The 18,613-nt window shown below is 31.6% G+C and overlaps 1 long non-coding RNA gene across 1 annotated transcript; it reads left to right on the plus strand.

Annotated features, from left to right (window-relative positions):
• The first annotated feature begins 933 nt into the window (after positions 1-933).
• LOC123920945 lies at positions 934-18,308 on the plus strand. The gene is made up of 5 exons (XR_006813831.1): positions 934-1,222; positions 2,849-6,311; positions 7,938-11,400; positions 13,027-16,489; positions 18,116-18,308. It is a non-coding gene; the product is annotated as an uncharacterized LOC123920945 (long non-coding RNA).
• Positions 18,309-18,613: the final 305 nt, after the last annotated feature.

Here is an 18,613-nt window from a genome sequence, read left to right on the forward strand (position 1 = left end):
TAACCAGGCCAGGCCAGGCCAGGCTTATATAGGCCAGGCCGAAGGCCCCTGTAGGCCGCCTGGCCTATTCCCAACCCTACCCTTCAAAACTAAATATCTATACATAATATAAATGGGATATTCCAATTTGGTGTGAATTTTTATTATTTCCACATTTACCCTCTCATATATGGTGTTGACTTTTCTTAATGACAACATTACCCTTCAAAACTAAATATAATAATCTATACTTATTATAAATAGGATACAAGTTTTTGGTATGGATTTTTGTTATTCCCATTAATACCCCTGCCGCTCACGGTTATACTTATTATAAATAGGATACAAGTTTTTGGTATGGATTTTTGTTATTCCCATTAATACCCCTGCCGCTCACGGTTATACTTATTATAAATAGGATACAAGTTTTTGGTATGGATTTTTGTTATTCCCATTAATACCCCTCCCGCTCACGGTTATACTTATTATAAATAGGATACAAGTTTTTGGTATGGATTTTTGTTATTCCCATAATCTATATACTTATTATAAATAGGATACAAGTTTTTGGTATGGATTTTTGTTATTCCCATTAATACCCCTGCCGCTCACGGTTATACTTATTATAAATAGGATACAAGTTTTTGGTATGGATTTTTGTTATTCCCATTAATACCCCTGCCGCTCACGGTTATACTTATTATAAATAGGATACAAGTTTTTGGTATGAATTTTTGTTATCTATACTTATTATAAATAGGATACAAGTTTTTGGTATGGATTTTTGTTATTCCCATTAATACCCCTGCCGCTTGTAACATCCCATTTCGATTATTAGTATTTATTTAATTATTCGATTATTGATATTTATTTATTTATTATTAATTTTATTTATGTGATTGTTTGTGTTTATTTTATTTATGAGGGCATAATAGTCATAATCAGATATTAATTAGTTGAGAATTATAAATTAAGTTAGAAGTGATATAATTATTGAGTTAGATTAAGTTAAGGGGGTGGGATGAGTAGAGTGGGGGGTGCTGAATGGAAAAAGATAGAAAACCTAGGTATTAAGTAACTCTAAACTTCTAAACTAGAAACCATTATAAAACAAAAAGAATAGATAAGAGCTAGAGAAAGGGTCAGAGAAAGAACAAGAGCTAGAGAAGGAACAAAACCAAGAGAGGAAGAACAAGCTTGAGAATTGAAGAGGAAGGACCAAAGTTTCCAACAAATTGTTAAGGTAAGAGGGATAGTAACATAATTATTGGAGATGAATTTATGAGAGGAGAGAAAATCCTTTTCTCTAGCCCAAACTCTCATCATCTCAATTTGGGGGTTTGTATGTGGGATTTGGGAATATGTTTATTTATGAGTTTTATGTGTTGATACATAAATCTATATGTTTGTTCATGATTATTGGATGATTTTTCTTGGGAAAATACTTACTTTGATGTTAGATGATGGTATTTGAGTTGTTTTTGGTAAGTTGTGATTTTGAGCTTAAATCCATGAAATAAGTGTTTTTATGTGATTACTATGAATTTTGATGAATGAATCTTGTATGTTTGGTGTTGAATTATTGTTGGAATAATGTTTGTTAAAGTTCAAATATCATAAGTGATGATTAGGGGAAACTTTAGGTTTAATGGGATTTAACTTGTATTTTTGGAAAAATCAAAGATTGAAGTATATAATGTAAAAAAAAAAACTGTCATTTTATAAAAGTCTGAAGAGAAAACGTATATTTTGATCCCTTTTAAATCTGAATTGGTTCTTGTCGTAAACATGAAAGTTGTAGATATTTTCCTTAGCTTTCCAACGCATGTTTACGCGTCCCAATCAGATGCTCGTAACTCAAATTACGACTCATACAGTGAGCAGGTCGAACCTGCAAAATTCTGCAGGATGAACAGTAGACGATGCTAAGTTGTGGCTAGCCGGCGCAACCCCTTTTGTTGACTTTTGACCTTTTTGACGGTTTATGTACCTAGACTTCATTTTAAAAAATTTTTCGTGTATATTCCAATTACGGAGTTCGTTTTCTGAGATTATGCTTGGATAATGATATTGCTTATATTTGGGCATTACTTTAGTTTAAATTAACTTTCGTATGCTTAATTAATTGGAATTGGTGAACCCTTGATGATGTGTGGCTTTAGTGACTTGTAAATGAATATGTTGATTTATTGATGATGATAAATGATGATTTATCATGAGTAGAATTATTCTAAAGACGATGATTTAGAATATTTGGATTATATTATCCATATTAGGTTGATGTTATAGTTGAGATAAAACCATATGTTTGGTATATGCACATTTCATGCATTCATAAGTTGTGTATATTGATGAGTATCCTAGAGACGATGATCTAGTTTACTGTTATTCTAGAGACGATGATCTAGAATGTTTTAGAGACGATGATCTAAAACACTTGGGTTAAGTTATCCAAGATTATGATGAATTGGTACCACATACATATAGATATGTCTAGGTGACATCATATCTATGTGACATTAGAATGCATTAGGAATTATGTGACGTTCTTAATTGTTAATTAAATGGTACTTGACATTGTATATTTGATTTATTTGTTCGAGAGTTTTTACTTCTCAAATGTGATGAGTAATTGATAAAAGAATATGTTTAAGTATGTCTTATACATGTTTGCTTATGTCTGATACATGTCTGAGTATGTCCGATACATGCCTGTATTTGTTCAATATGTATATGAGATGTCTGAGTTGAATTTACTCAGTTGCTTTTATTTTATTTAGTGTCTGGTATGCGTTATATTCAGTCACTGATAATAATTGTGTTATCTAACCCTCTGTTTTGTGTTTGTGCTGAACCGTTGGGGGTTCAGGTTCTCAGGTTGTATATTTGTTGGTGTTCGAGTTGTTGGTGAAAGCTCCGCTCTGATTGTGACACGGGGAAGGGTTCATAGAGTCTTTATTTGTTGTTTTATTTATTTAAATTAAAGGTGTATCTTTTATAAAAGAATCTTGTATAAGTGATGATTACTAATTTTCAATGAAGAATGTAACACCTTGAACCAATATTTTTTTTTAATTCATTTTGACTCCGAGTCTTGAAAGTTATATTTTTATCCGCTGCGTAGTTTTGAAAAAGCATTCTTTTATTAAGATAAATTGAATATTGGGTTAGGGTGGTTACAAAGTTGGTATCAGAGCCCCGTTGTCTTCGGACTGTGTGAGTTATGTGTCAGTCAGAGTAGGTCTGTGCAGTCAGACCGAGTGAGCTTGTTGTCAGTCGTGTTTGTGTAACTATTATGATTTTTTGTGAATTAATTTTTGTAGTTACACTTGCACATTAGTCACTATTTAATTGTTTTGCGAATGTGTAACTAGTTTCATGAATTTTGTTGGTAGTTCTTTTGTTAGCATGTTGTTTTATTTGATTCATGAGACTTGTGTTTTTAATTGGTATTGACTTTAGAATTTATAATTCTTACTTCATGATTGAATACTAAAATGATGATAGTTTATGTGATAACTTGTTAATACTTGAATGATAAATGATATTTTGCTCTAGTTGCTTGAATATGAGATTTCTTATCTTCTTGTATTTATTGTGAGTAAACTAGATATGAAGTTGGTAATTGTTTTGGTATTAATTGAACTTGTGTAGGATGTTGAAATTTATTTTACTATCTAGAATCAAATATGACCTTGAATATGCTAGTGAAATTAATAGTTAAATTAACTATTTGTGGTAGAGTTTATGTGAATTCTTATGTATGTATATATGAGTATCTTTTGTGTAGTTCTTTATTACATAAAATAATTTTAGAACTAGTATTAGTTCTTGATGATGTGAATCTTGTTAAAAATCTAATTGTTTTCTTTAGAGTAAATGAATTCTATGATATGTTTGGCATATGTTTTCATTTACATGATATGTGATAGATTATTGCTAGTTGACTTGTTGTTTTAGTTATTTGTAAGTTATAGTGAATAAATAATGTTATTTTCTATAAGATGAATTTGATAAATGTGTTGCACAAGTTGACTATTTTATTTTGTCATGTTAGTTATCATGTTAAGATAGATATATTCTATGCTTATGTGAATATGAATTGTTGAATTTTTAAAATTCATTGCTGTGAAATATTTATCTTTTCTTGTACTGATTCGATTCTCAATTTTGAGATTTAGAGAAGATATATGTTTCTTGAATGTCTATGTGAAATGCTATGTTTTGCTTTTGTGCAATTTAATGTACATGTTCATGTTTTGTATTTCGTAGTTTATCCATTGTATTCGACATGTGTGTAAACGCTGTCGATACTAGTTTCTTTTGTGAGAGCTAGTTAGAGAACCGTAGAAGTCTACAATTAGGTATGAGAGTTGAGAATTCCAATTGGAGTTGTAGGTGGGTTTGAAATAAGTGGGGGAGAAGATAATATTCCTCTGAGATGTTTGAGTGTAGGAAAATAAGATAGATAGAGATGTCCGAAGGAGAGTGTTCAGGCGTTAGTGATGTCCGTTTCAGAGTTGGATGAACTAGAAGGGCAGCTGGAGGACCGTTGAAGAAGTTGGTCAGATCGATTGTTTTATTGTGGAGAGCGTCATTATTGTTGAGTAAGAAGAATGATGACAATATGGAGTGGTGTGTTGATTCTCGGCGATTGGATGAGAATAGCATTAGACAAGTTTATAGATTAGTTGATCAGTGCTTCTAAGTTAAGTATGAGAGATTGGAGATCAAGTTATCATAAGATAAAAGTGGATGTCGTGGTGCAATAGAAAATCCTAAGTCGGTTATTGAGATTAGAATTTTTCGGGAATTAGCTAGTTACCGTCGGAGGTATTGAAAGTTTACTAAAATAAGTTGAATGGTGTCCTTCTACAAATGATCAGGTTGTGGCTTATGCGTCGAGGGAGTAGGGGATTCATGGAAGAAGTTATCCGATTCATGATTTGGAATTGCGGTTGTTGTGTGTGTGCTCAAGATTTTTTTTTTTTTTAAAAAAAAAACATTTTGGAAGGTAAGATGAGGTTAAGTATAAGTGTCATTAACGGAAGAATGTAATAAGAAAGTTAATCGTTGGAAGGGCGTGTTAAAAACAAGTAAGGGAGGTGTACATAGAAAATGTGGCATATGTAAAGTTGCATATTCGTGAAAAGGATTATCTCACACGTGGTATGAAATAGTGGGTGTGCGTATATCTAAAGGATGGAAAACGTTACTTGGAATGAATACCAGAGAGTACTTTGGAGTATTAGGAGATAAGAGCGAGTTAAGTAAATGTTTATCGGAAAAGGTTGAGTATGAAAAAGTCGGTGCAGATTAGTAAGATTGAATTCATTGTACTTGTTGTAATGAAGAAATGATTAGCATAAGTGTAGTATGTGATGAGAAAATAAAAGATTTCGGATATTGTAATCGTGGACAGTCTAACAATATAGAGGCAATGAATAACTTAAGACTATGGTTTGAATAAGAATTGAATATGGACATATTCAGATTAAAAGGAACTAAGAGATTAAAAGGAAAAAGAAGGAACTTGTGGAAACTTGTGAAGTTATCAACAGGGATGAGATCTTTTCGAAGTGAAATGAATGAGTGGTACTTGTTGTAGAGTGTTACTTTTCGGATATTTCGTGCTTAGGAAAACACTATTGTAGTTTGGTAAAGTTGGTTTATGCAATCATTATGATTATTGGCTATTTATTGGCAAATTGAGGAACTGGCCGTCCTTAATCTCTTGTTGATAGTAGACGGAATCATGTTGATTGGAATAAACTAGTTTTGTCAAACTTTGTAGTGTGTGGAGTTTTTGGTGTTTATGTTCTGAGAATCGGATGAAGGAGTAGTATTTGGATTTGTTTCACTTAGATAATTTTCGAGGGCGAAAATTCTTTTAAGTGGGGGAGAGTTGTAACATCCCATTTCGATTATTAGTATTTATTTAATTATTCGATTATTGATATTTATTTATTTATTATTTTATTTATGTGATTGTTTGTGTTTATTTTATTTATGAGGGCATAATAGTCATAATCAGATATTAATTAGTTGAGAATTATAAATTAAGTTAGAAGTGATATAATTATTGAGTTAGATTAAGTTAAGGGGGTGGGATGAGTATAGTGGGGGGTGCTGAATGGAAAAAGATAGAAAACCTAGGTATTAAGTAACTCTAAACTTCTAAACTAGAAACCATTATAAAACAAAAAGAATAGATAAGAGCTAGAGAAAGGGTCAGAGAAAGAACAAGAGCTAGAGAAGGAGCAAAACCAAGAGAGGAAGAACAAGCTTGAGAATTGAAGAGGAAGGACCAAAGTTTCCAACAAATTGTTAAGGTAAGAGGGATAGTAACATAATTATTGGAGATGAATTCATGAGAGGAGAGAAAATCCTTTTCTCTAGCCCAAACTCTCATCATCTCAATTTGGGGGTTTGTATGTGGGATTTGGGAATATGTTTATTTATGAGTTTTATGTGTTGATACATAAATCTATATGTTTGTTCATGATTATTGGATGATTTTTCTTGGGAAAATACTTACTTTGATGTTAGATGGTGGTATTTGAGTTGTTTTTGGTAAGTTGTGATTTTGAGCTTAAATCCATGAAATAAGTGTTTTTATGTGATTACTATGAATTTTGATGAATGAATCTTGTATGTTTGGTGTTGAATTATTGTTGGAATAATGTTTGTTAAAGTTCAAATATCATAAGTGATGATTAGGGGAAACTTTAGGTTTAATGGGATTTAACTTGTATTTTTGGAAAAATCAAAGATTGAAGTATATAATGTAAAAAAAAAAACTGTCATTTTATAAAAGTCTGAAGAGAAAACGTATATTTTGATCCCTTTTAAATCTGAATTGGTTCTTGTCGTAAACATGAAAGTTGTAGATATTTTCCTTAGCTTTCCAACGCATGTTTACGCGTCCCAATCAGATGCTCGTAACTCAAATTACGACTCATACAGTGAGCAGGTCGAACCTGCAAAATTCTGCAGGATGAACAGTAGACGATGCTAAGTTGTGGCTAGCCGGCGCAACCCCTTTTGTTGACTTTTGACCTTTTTGACGGTTTATGTACCTAGACTTCATTTTAAAAAAATTTTCGTGTATATTCCAATTACGGAGTTCGTTTTCTGAGATTATGCTTGGATAATGATATTGCTTATATTTAGGCATTACTTTAGTTTAAATTAACTTTCGTATGCTTAATTAATTGGAATTGGTGAACCCTTGATGATGTGTGGCTTTAGTGACTTGTAAATGAATATGTTGATTTATTGATGATGATAAATGATGATTTATCATGAGTAGAATTATTCTAAAGACGATGATTTAGAATATTTGGATTATATTATCCATATTAGGTTGATGTTATAGTTGAGATAAAACCATATGTTTGGTATATGCACATTTCATGCATTCATAAGTTGTGTATATTGATGAGTATCCTAGAGACGATGATCTAGTTTACTGTTATTCTAGAGACGATGATCTAGAATGTTTTAGAGACGATGATCTAAAACACTTGGGTTAAGTTATCCAAGATTATGATGAATTGGTACCACATACATATAGATATGTCTAGGTGACATCATATCTATGTGACATTAGAATGCATTAGGAATTATGTGACGTTCTTAATTGTTAATTAAATGGTACTTGACATTGTATATTTGATTTATTTGTTCGAGAGTTTTTACTTCTCAAATGTGATGAGTAATTGATAAAAGAATATGTTTAAGTATGTCTTATACATGTTTGCTTATGTCTGATACATGTCTGAGTATGTCCGATACATGCCTGTATTTGTTCAATATGTATATGAGATGTCTGAGTTGAATTTACTCAGTTGCTTTTATTTTATTTAGTGTCTGGTATGCGTTATATTCAGTCACTGATAATAATTGTGTTATCTAACCCTCTGTTTTGTGTTTGTGCTGAACCGTTGGGGGTTCAGGTTCTCAGGTTGTATATTTGTTGGTGTTCGAGTTGTTGGTGAAAGCTCCGCTCTGATTGTGACACGGGGAAGGGTTCATAGAGTCTTTATTTGTTGTTTTATTTATTTAAATTAAAGGTGTATCTTTTATAAAAGAATCTTGTATAAGTGATGATTACTAATTTTCAATGAAGAATGTAACACCTTGAACCAATATTTTTTTTTAATTCATTTTGACTCCGAGTCTTGAAAGTTATATTTTTATCCGCTGCGTAGTTTTGAAAAAGCATTCTTTTATTAAGATAAATTGAATATTGGGTTAGGGTGGTTACAAAGTTGGTATCAGAGCCCCGTTGTCTTCGGACTGTGTGAGTTATGTGTCAGTCAGAGTAGGTCTGTGCAGTCAGACCGAGTGAGCTTGTTGTCAGTCGTGTTTGTGTAACTATTATGATTTTTTGTGAATTAATTTTTGTAGTTACACTTGCACATTAGTCACTATTTAATTGTTTTGCGAATGTGTAACTAGTTTCATGAATTTTGTTGGTAGTTCTTTTGTTAGCATGTTGTTTTATTTGATTCATGAGACTTGTGTTTTTAATTGGTATTGACTTTAGAATTTATAATTCTTACTTCATGATTGAATACTAAAATGATGATAGTTTATGTGATAACTTGTTAATACTTGAATGATAAATGATATTTTGCTCTAGTTGCTTGAATATGAGATTTCTTATCTTCTTGTATTTATTGTGAGTAAACTAGATATGAAGTTGGTAATTGTTTTGGTATTAATTGAACTTGTGTAGGATGTTGAAATTTATTTTACTATCTAGAATCAAATATGACCTTGAATATGCTAGTGAAATTAATAGTTAAATTAACTATTTGTGGTAGAGTTTATGTGAATTCTTATGTATGTATATATGAGTATCTTTTGTGTAGTTCTTTATTACATAAAATAATTTTAGAACTAGTATTAGTTCTTGATGATGTGAATCTTGTTAAAAATCTAATTGTTTTCTTTAGAGTAAATGAATTCTATGATATGTTTGGCATATGTTTTCATTTACATGATATGTGATAGATTATTGCTAGTTGACTTGTTGTTTTAGTTATTTGTAAGTTATAGTGAATAAATAATGTTATTTTCTATAAGATGAATTTGATAAATGTGTTGCACAAGTTGACTATTTTATTTTGTCATGTTAGTTATCATGTTAAGATAGATATATTCTATGCTTATGTGAATATGAATTGTTGAATTTTTAAAATTCATTGCTGTGAAATATTTATCTTTTCTTGTACTGATTCGATTCTCAATTTTGAGATTTAGAGAAGATATATGTTTCTTGAATGTCTATGTGAAATGCTATGTTTTGCTTTTGTGCAATTTAATGTACATGTTCATGTTTTGTATTTCGTAGTTTATCCATTGTATTCGACATGTGTGTAAACGCTGTCGATACTAGTTTCTTTTGTGAGAGCTAGTTAGAGAACCGTAGAAGTCTACAATTAGGTATGAGAGTTGAGAATTCCAATTGGAGTTGTAGGTGGGTTTGAAATAAGTGGGGGAGAAGATAATATTCCTCTGAGATGTTTGAGTGTAGGAAAATAAGATAGATAGAGATGTCCGAAGGAGAGTGTTCAGGCGTTAGTGATGTCCGTTTCAGAGTTGGATGAACTAGAAGGGCAGCTGGAGGACCGTTGAAGAAGTTGGTCAGATCGATTGTTTTATTGTGGAGAGCGTCATTATTGTTGAGTAAGAAGAATGATGACAATATGGAGTGGTGTGTTGATTCTCGGCGATTGGATGAGAATAGCATTAGACAAGTTTATAGATTAGTTGATCAGTGCTTCTAAGTTAAGTATGAGAGATTGGAGATCAAGTTATCATAAGATAAAAGTGGATGTCGTGGTGCAATAGAAAATCCTAAGTCGGTTATTGAGATTAGAATTTTTCGGGAATTAGCTAGTTACCGTCGGAGGTATTGAAAGTTTACTAAAATAAGTTGAATGGTGTCCTTCTACAAATGATCAGGTTGTGGCTTATGCGTCGAGGGAGTAGGGGATTCATGGAAGAAGTTATCCGATTCATGATTTGGAATTGCGGTTGTTGTGTGTGTGCTCAAGATTTTTTTTTTTTTAAAAAAAAAAACATTTTGGAAGGTAAGATGAGGTTAAGTATAAGTGTCATTAACGGAAGAATGTAATAAGAAAGTTAATCGTTGGAAGGGCGTGTTAAAAACAAGTAAGGGAGGTGTACATAGAAAATGTGGCATATGTAAAGTTGCATATTCGTGAAAAGGATTATCTCACACGTGGTATGAAATAGTGGGTGTGCGTATATCTAAAGGATGGAAAACGTTACTTGGAATGAATACCAGAGAGTACTTTGGAGTATTAGGAGATAAGAGCGAGTTAAGTAAATGTTTATCGGAAAAGGTTGAGTATGAAAAAGTCGGTGCAGATTAGTAAGATTGAATTCATTGTACTTGTTGTAATGAAGAAATGATTAGCATAAGTGTAGTATGTGATGAGAAAATAAAAGATTTCGGATATTGTAATCGTGGACAGTCTAACAATATAGAGGCAATGAATAACTTAAGACTATGGTTTGAATAAGAATTGAATATGGACATATTCAGATTAAAAGGAACTAAGAGATTAAAAGGAAAAAGAAGGAACTTGTGGAAACTTGTGAAGTTATCAACAGGGATGAGATCTTTTCGAAGTGAAATGAATGAGTGGTACTTGTTGTAGAGTGTTACTTTTCGGATATTTCGTGCTTAGGAAAACACTATTGTAGTTTGGTAAAGTTGGTTTATGCAATCATTATGATTATTGGCTATTTATTGGCAAATTGAGGAACTGGCCGTCCTTAATCTCTTGTTGATAGTAGACGGAATCATGTTGATTGGAATAAACTAGTTTTGTCAAACTTTGTAGTGTGTGGAGTTTTTGGTGTTTATGTTCTGAGAATCGGATGAAGGAGTAGTATTTGGATTTGTTTCACTTAGATAATTTTCGAGGGCGAAAATTCTTTTAAGTGGGGGAGAGTTGTAACATCCCATTTCGATTATTAGTATTTATTTAATTATTCGATTATTGATATTTATTTATTTATTATTTTATTTATGTGATTGTTTGTGTTTATTTTATTTATGAGGGCATAATAGTCATAATCAGATATTAATTAGTTGAGAATTATAAATTAAGTTAGAAGTGATATAATTATTGAGTTAGATTAAGTTAAGGGGGTGGGATGAGTATAGTGGGGGGTGCTGAATGGAAAAAGATAGAAAACCTAGGTATTAAGTAACTCTAAACTTCTAAACTAGAAACCATTATAAAACAAAAAGAATAGATAAGAGCTAGAGAAAGGGTCAGAGAAAGAACAAGAGCTAGAGAAGGAGCAAAACCAAGAGAGGAAGAACAAGCTTGAGAATTGAAGAGGAAGGACCAAAGTTTCCAACAAATTGTTAAGGTAAGAGGGATAGTAACATAATTATTGGAGATGAATTCATGAGAGGAGAGAAAATCCTTTTCTCTAGCCCAAACTCTCATCATCTCAATTTGGGGGTTTGTATGTGGGATTTGGGAATATGTTTATTTATGAGTTTTATGTGTTGATACATAAATCTATATGTTTGTTCATGATTATTGGATGATTTTTCTTGGGAAAATACTTACTTTGATGTTAGATGATGGTATTTGAGTTGTTTTTGGTAAGTTGTGGTTTTGAGCTTAAATCCATGAAATAAGTGTTTTTATGTGATTACTATGAATTTTGATGAATGAATCTTGTATGTTTGGTGTTGAATTATTGTTGGAATAATGTTTGTTAAAGTTCAAATATCATAAGTGATGATTAGGGGAAACTTTAGGTTTAATGGGATTTAACTTGTATTTTTGGAAAAATCAAAGATTGAAGTATATAATGTAAAAAAAAAAACTGTCATTTTATAAAAGTCTGAAGAGAAAACGTATATTTTGATCCCTTTTAAATCTGAATTGGTTCTTGTCGTAAACATGAAAGTTGTAGATATTTTCCTTAGCTTTCCAACGCATGTTTACGCGTCCCAATCAGATGCTCGTAACTCAAATTACGACTCATACAGTGAGCAGGTCGAACCTGCAAAATTCTGCAGGATGAACAGTAGACGATGCTAAGTTGTGGCTAGCCGGCGCAACCCCTTTTGTTGACTTTTGACCTTTTTGACGGTTTATGTACCTAGACTTCATTTTAAAAAAATTTTCGTGTATATTCCAATTACGGAGTTCGTTTTCTGAGATTATGCTTGGATAATGATATTGCTTATATTTAGGCATTACTTTAGTTTAAATTAACTTTCGTATGCTTAATTAATTGGAATTGGTGAACCCTTGATGATGTGTGGCTTTAGTGACTTGTAAATGAATATGTTGATTTATTGATGATGATAAATGATGATTTATCATGAGTAGAATTATTCTAAAGACGATGATTTAGAATATTTGGATTATATTATCCATATTAGGTTGATGTTATAGTTGAGATAAAACCATATGTTTGGTATATGCACATTTCATGCATTCATAAGTTGTGTATATTGATGAGTATCCTAGAGACGATGATCTAGTTTACTGTTATTCTAGAGACGATGATCTAGAATGTTTTAGAGACGATGATCTAAAACACTTGGGTTAAGTTATCCAAGATTATGATGAATTGGTACCACATACATATAGATATGTCTAGGTGACATCATATCTATGTGACATTAGAATGCATTAGGAATTATGTGACGTTCTTAATTGTTAATTAAATGGTACTTGACATTGTATATTTGATTTATTTGTTCGAGAGTTTTTACTTCTCAAATGTGATGAGTAATTGATAAAAGAATATGTTTAAGTATGTCTTATACATGTTTGCTTATGTCTGATACATGTCTGAGTATGTCCGATACATGCCTGTATTTGTTCAATATGTATATGAGATGTCTGAGTTGAATTTACTCAGTTGCTTTTATTTTATTTAGTGTCTGGTATGCGTTATATTCAGTCACTGATAATAATTGTGTTATCTAACCCTCTGTTTTGTGTTTGTGCTGAACCGTTGGGGGTTCAGGTTCTCAGGTTGTATATTTGTTGGTGTTCGAGTTGTTGGTGAAAGCTCCGCTCTGATTGTGACACGGGGAAGGGTTCATAGAGTCTTTATTTGTTGTTTTATTTATTTAAATTAAAGGTGTATCTTTTATAAAAGAATCTTGTATAAGTGATGATTACTAATTTTCAATGAAGAATGTAACACCTTGAACCAATATTTTTTTTTAATTCATTTTGACTCCGAGTCTTGAAAGTTATATTTTTATCCGCTGCGTAGTTTTGAAAAAGCATTCTTTTATTAAGATAAATTGAATATTGGGTTAGGGTGGTTACAAAGTTGGTATCAGAGCCCCGTTGTCTTCGGACTGTGTGAGTTATGTGTCAGTCAGAGTAGGTCTGTGCAGTCAGACCGAGTGAGCTTGTTGTCAGTCGTGTTTGTGTAACTATTATGATTTTTTGTGAATTAATTTTTGTAGTTACACTTGCACATTAGTCACTATTTAATTGTTTTGCGAATGTGTAACTAGTTTCATGAATTTTGTTGGTAGTTCTTTTGTTAGCATGTTGTTTTATTTGATTCATGAGACTTGTGTTTTTAATTGGTATTGACTTTAGAATTTATAATTCTTACTTCATGATTGAATACTAAAATGATGATAGTTTATGTGATAACTTGTTAATACTTGAATGATAAATGATATTTTGCTCTAGTTGCTTGAATATGAGATTTCTTATCTTCTTGTATTTATTGTGAGTAAACTAGATATGAAGTTGGTAATTGTTTTGGTATTAATTGAACTTGTGTAGGATGTTGAAATTTATTTTACTATCTAGAATCAAATATGACCTTGAATATGCTAGTGAAATTAATAGTTAAATTAACTATTTGTGGTAGAGTTTATGTGAATTCTTATGTATGTATATATGAGTATCTTTTGTGTAGTTCTTTATTACATAAAATAATTTTAGAACTAGTATTAGTTCTTGATGATGTGAATCTTGTTAAAAATCTAATTGTTTTCTTTAGAGTAAATGAATTCTATGATATGTTTGGCATATGTTTTCATTTACATGATATGTGATAGATTATTGCTAGTTGACTTGTTGTTTTAGTTATTTGTAAGTTATAGTGAATAAATAATGTTATTTTCTATAAGATGAATTTGATAAATGTGTTGCACAAGTTGACTATTTTATTTTGTCATGTTAGTTATCATGTTAAGATAGATATATTCTATGCTTATGTGAATATGAATTGTTGAATTTTTAAAATTCATTGCTGTGAAATATTTATCTTTTCTTGTACTGATTCGATTCTCAATTTTGAGATTTAGAGAAGATATATGTTTCTTGAATGTCTATGTGAAATGCTATGTTTTGCTTTTGTGCAATTTAATGTACATGTTCATGTTTTGTATTTCGTAGTTTATCCATTGTATTCGACATGTGTGTAAACGCTGTCGATACTAGTTTCTTTTGTGAGAGCTAGTTAGAGAACCGTAGAAGTCTACAATTAGGTATGAGAGTTGAGAATTCCAATTGGAGTTGTAGGTGGGTTTGAAATAAGTGGGGGAGAAGATAATATTCCTCTGAGATGTTTGAGTGTAGGAAAATAAGATAGATAGAGATGTCCGAAGGAGAGTGTTCAGGCGTTAGTGATGTCCGTTTCAGAGTTGGATGAACTAGAAGGGCAGCTGGAGGACCGTTGAAGAAGTTGGTCAGATCGATTGTTTTATTGTGGAGAGCGTCATTATTGTTGAGTAAGAAGAATGATGACAATATGGAGTGGTGTGTTGATTCTCGGCGATTGGATGAGAATAGCATTAGACAAGTTTATAGATTAGTTGATCAGTGCTTCTAAGTTAAGTATGAGAGATTGGAGATCAAGTTATCATAAGATAAAAGTGGATGTCGTGGTGCAATAGAAAATCCTAAGTCGGTTATTGAGATTAGAATTTTTCGGGAATTAGCTAGTTACCGTCGGAGGTATTGAAAGTTTACTAAAATAAGTTGAATGGTGTCCTTCTACAAATGATCAGGTTGTGGCTTATGCGTCGAGGGAGTAGGGGATTCATGGAAGAAGTTATCCGATTCATGATTTGGAATTGCGGTTGTTGTGTGTGTGCTCAAGATTTTTTTTTTTTTAAAAAAAAAAACATTTTGGAAGGTAAGATGAGGTTAAGTATAAGTGTCATTAACGGAAGAATGTAATAAGAAAGTTAATCGTTGGAAGGGCGTGTTAAAAACAAGTAAGGGAGGTGTACATAGAAAATGTGGCATATGTAAAGTTGCATATTCGTGAAAAGGATTATCTCACACGTGGTATGAAATAGTGGGTGTGCGTATATCTAAAGGATGGAAAACGTTACTTGGAATGAATACCAGAGAGTACTTTGGAGTATTAGGAGATAAGAGCGAGTTAAGTAAATGTTTATCGGAAAAGGTTGAGTATGAAAAAGTCGGTGCAGATTAGTAAGATTGAATTCATTGTACTTGTTGTAATGAAGAAATGATTAGCATAAGTGTAGTATGTGATGAGAAAATAAAAGATTTCGGATATTGTAATCGTGGACAGTCTAACAATATAGAGGCAATGAATAACTTAAGACTATGGTTTGAATAAGAATTGAATATGGACATATTCAGATTAAAAGGAACTAAGAGATTAAAAGGAAAAAGAAGGAACTTGTGGAAACTTGTGAAGTTATCAACAGGGATGAGATCTTTTCGAAGTGAAATGAATGAGTGGTACTTGTTGTAGAGTGTTACTTTTCGGATATTTCGTGCTTAGGAAAACACTATTGTAGTTTGGTAAAGTTGGTTTATGCAATCATTATGATTATTGGCTATTTATTGGCAAATTGAGGAACTGGCCGTCCTTAATCTCTTGTTGATAGTAGACGGAATCATGTTGATTGGAATAAACTAGTTTTGTCAAACTTTGTAGTGTGTGGAGTTTTTGGTGTTTATGTTCTGAGAATCGGATGAAGGAGTAGTATTTGGATTTGTTTCACTTAGATAATTTTCGAGGGCGAAAATTCTTTTAAGTGGGGGAGAGTTGTAACATCCCATTTCGATTATTAGTATTTATTTAATTATTCGATTATTGATATTTATTTATTTATTATTTTATTTATGTGATTGTTTGTGTTTATTTTATTTATGAGGGCATAATAGTCATAATCAGATATTAATTAGTTGAGAATTATAAATTAAGTTAGAAGTGATATAATTATTGAGTTAGATTAAGTTAAGGGGGTGGGATGAGTATAGTGGGGGGTGCTGAATGGAAAAAGATAGAAAACCTAGGTATTAAGTAACTCTAAACTTCTAAACTAGAAACCATTATAAAACAAAAAGAATAGATAAGAGCTAGAGAAAGGGTCAGAGAAAGAACAAGAGCTAGAGAAGGAGCAAAACCAAGAGAGGAAGAACAAGCTTGAGAATTGAAGAGGAAGGACCAAAGTTTCCAACAAATTGTTAAGGTAAGAGGGATAGTAACATAATTATTGGAGATGAATTCATGAGAGGAGAGAAAATCCTTTTCTCTAGCCCAAACTCTCATCATCTCAATTTGGGGGTTTGTATGTGGGATTTGGGAATATGTTTATTTATGAGTTTTATGTGTTGATACATAAATCTATATGTTTGTTCATGATTATTGGATGATTTTTCTTGGGAAAATACTTACTTTGATGTTAGATGATGGTATTTGAGTTGTTTTTGGTAAGTTGTGGTTTTGAGCTTAAATCCATGAAATAAGTGTTTTTATGTGATTACTATGAATTTTGATGAATGAATCTTGTATGTTTGGTGTTGAATTATTGTTGGAATAATGTTTGTTAAAGTTCAAATATCATAAGTGATGATTAGGGGAAACTTTAGGTTTAATGGGATTTAACTTGTATTTTTGGAAAAATCAAAGATTGAAGTATATAATGTAAAAAAAAAAACTGTCATTTTATAAAAGTCTGAAGAGAAAACGTATATTTTGATCCCTTTTAAATCTGAATTGGTTCTTGTCGTAAACATGAAAGTTGTAGATATTTTCCTTAGCTTTCCAACGCATGTTTACGCGTCCCAATCAGATGCTCGTAACTCAAATTACGACTCATACAGTGAGCAGGTCGAACCTGCAAAATTCTGCAGGATGAACAGTAGACGATGCTAAGTTGTGGCTAGCCGGCGCAACCCCTTTTGTTGACTTTTGACCTTTTTGACGGTTTATGTACCTAGACTTCATTTTAAAAAAATTTTCGTGTATATTCCAATTACGGAGTTCGTTTTCTGAGATTATGCTTGGATAATGATATTGCTTATATTTAGGCATTACTTTAGTTTAAATTAACTTTCGTATGCTTAATTAATTGGAATTGGTGAACCCTTGATGATGTGTGGCTTTAGTGACTTGTAAATGAATATGTTGATTTATTGATGATGATAAATGATGATTTATCATGAGTAGAATTATTCTAAAGACGATGATTTAGAATATTTGGATTATATTATCCATATTAGGTTGATGTTATAGTTGAGATAAAACCATATGTTTGGTATATGCACATTTCATGCATTCATAAGTTGTGTATATTGATGAGTATCCTAGAGACGATGATCTAGTTTACTGTTATTCTAGAGACGATGATCTAGAATGTTTTAGAGACGATGATCTAAAACACTTGGGTTAAGTTATCCAAGATTATGATGAATTGGTACCACATACATATAGATATGTCTAGGTGACATCATATCTATGTGACATTAGAATGCATTAGGAATTATGTGACGTTCTTAATTGTTAATTAAATGGTACTTGACATTGTATATTTGATTTATTTGTTCGAGAGTTTTTACTTCTCAAATGTGATGAGTAATTGATAAAAGAATATGTTTAAGTATGTCTTATACATGTTTGCTTATGTCTGATACATGTCTGAGTATGTCCGATACATGCCTGTATTTGTTCAATATGTATATGAGATGTCTGAGTTGAATTTACTCAGTTGCTTTTATTTTATTTAGTGTCTGGTATGCGTTATATTCAGTCACTGATAATAATTGTGTTATCTAACCCTCTGTTTTGTGTTTGTGCTGAACCGTTGGGGGTTCAGGTTCTCAGGTTGTATATTTGTTGGTGTTCGAGTTGTTGGTGAAAGCTCCGCTCTGATTGTGACACGGGGAAGGGTTCATAGAGTCTTTATTTGTTGTTTTATTTATTTAAATTAAAGGTGTATCTTTTATAAAAGAATCTTGTATAAGTGATGATTACTAATTTTCAATGAAGAATGTAACACCTTGAACCAATATTTTTTTTTAATTCATTTTGACTCCGAGTCTTGAAAGTTATATTTTTATCCGCTGCGTAGTTTTGAAAAAGCATTCTTTTATTAAGATAAATTGAATATTGGGTTAGGGTGGTTACACCGCTCACGGTTATACTTATTATAAATAGGATACAAGTTTTTGGTATGGATTTTTGTTATTCCCATTAATACCCCTCCCGCTCACGGTTATACTTATTATAAATAGGATACAAGTTTTTGGTATGGATTTTTGTTATTCCCATAATCTATAACAATATATAAAGGGGATAAGGGAGTTTGAGCTGG

This window comes from Trifolium pratense, linkage group LG4 (genome assembly GCF_020283565.1).
Source record: "Trifolium pratense cultivar HEN17-A07 linkage group LG4, ARS_RC_1.1, whole genome shotgun sequence".
Taxonomy (NCBI): domain Eukaryota; kingdom Viridiplantae; phylum Streptophyta; class Magnoliopsida; order Fabales; family Fabaceae; genus Trifolium; species Trifolium pratense.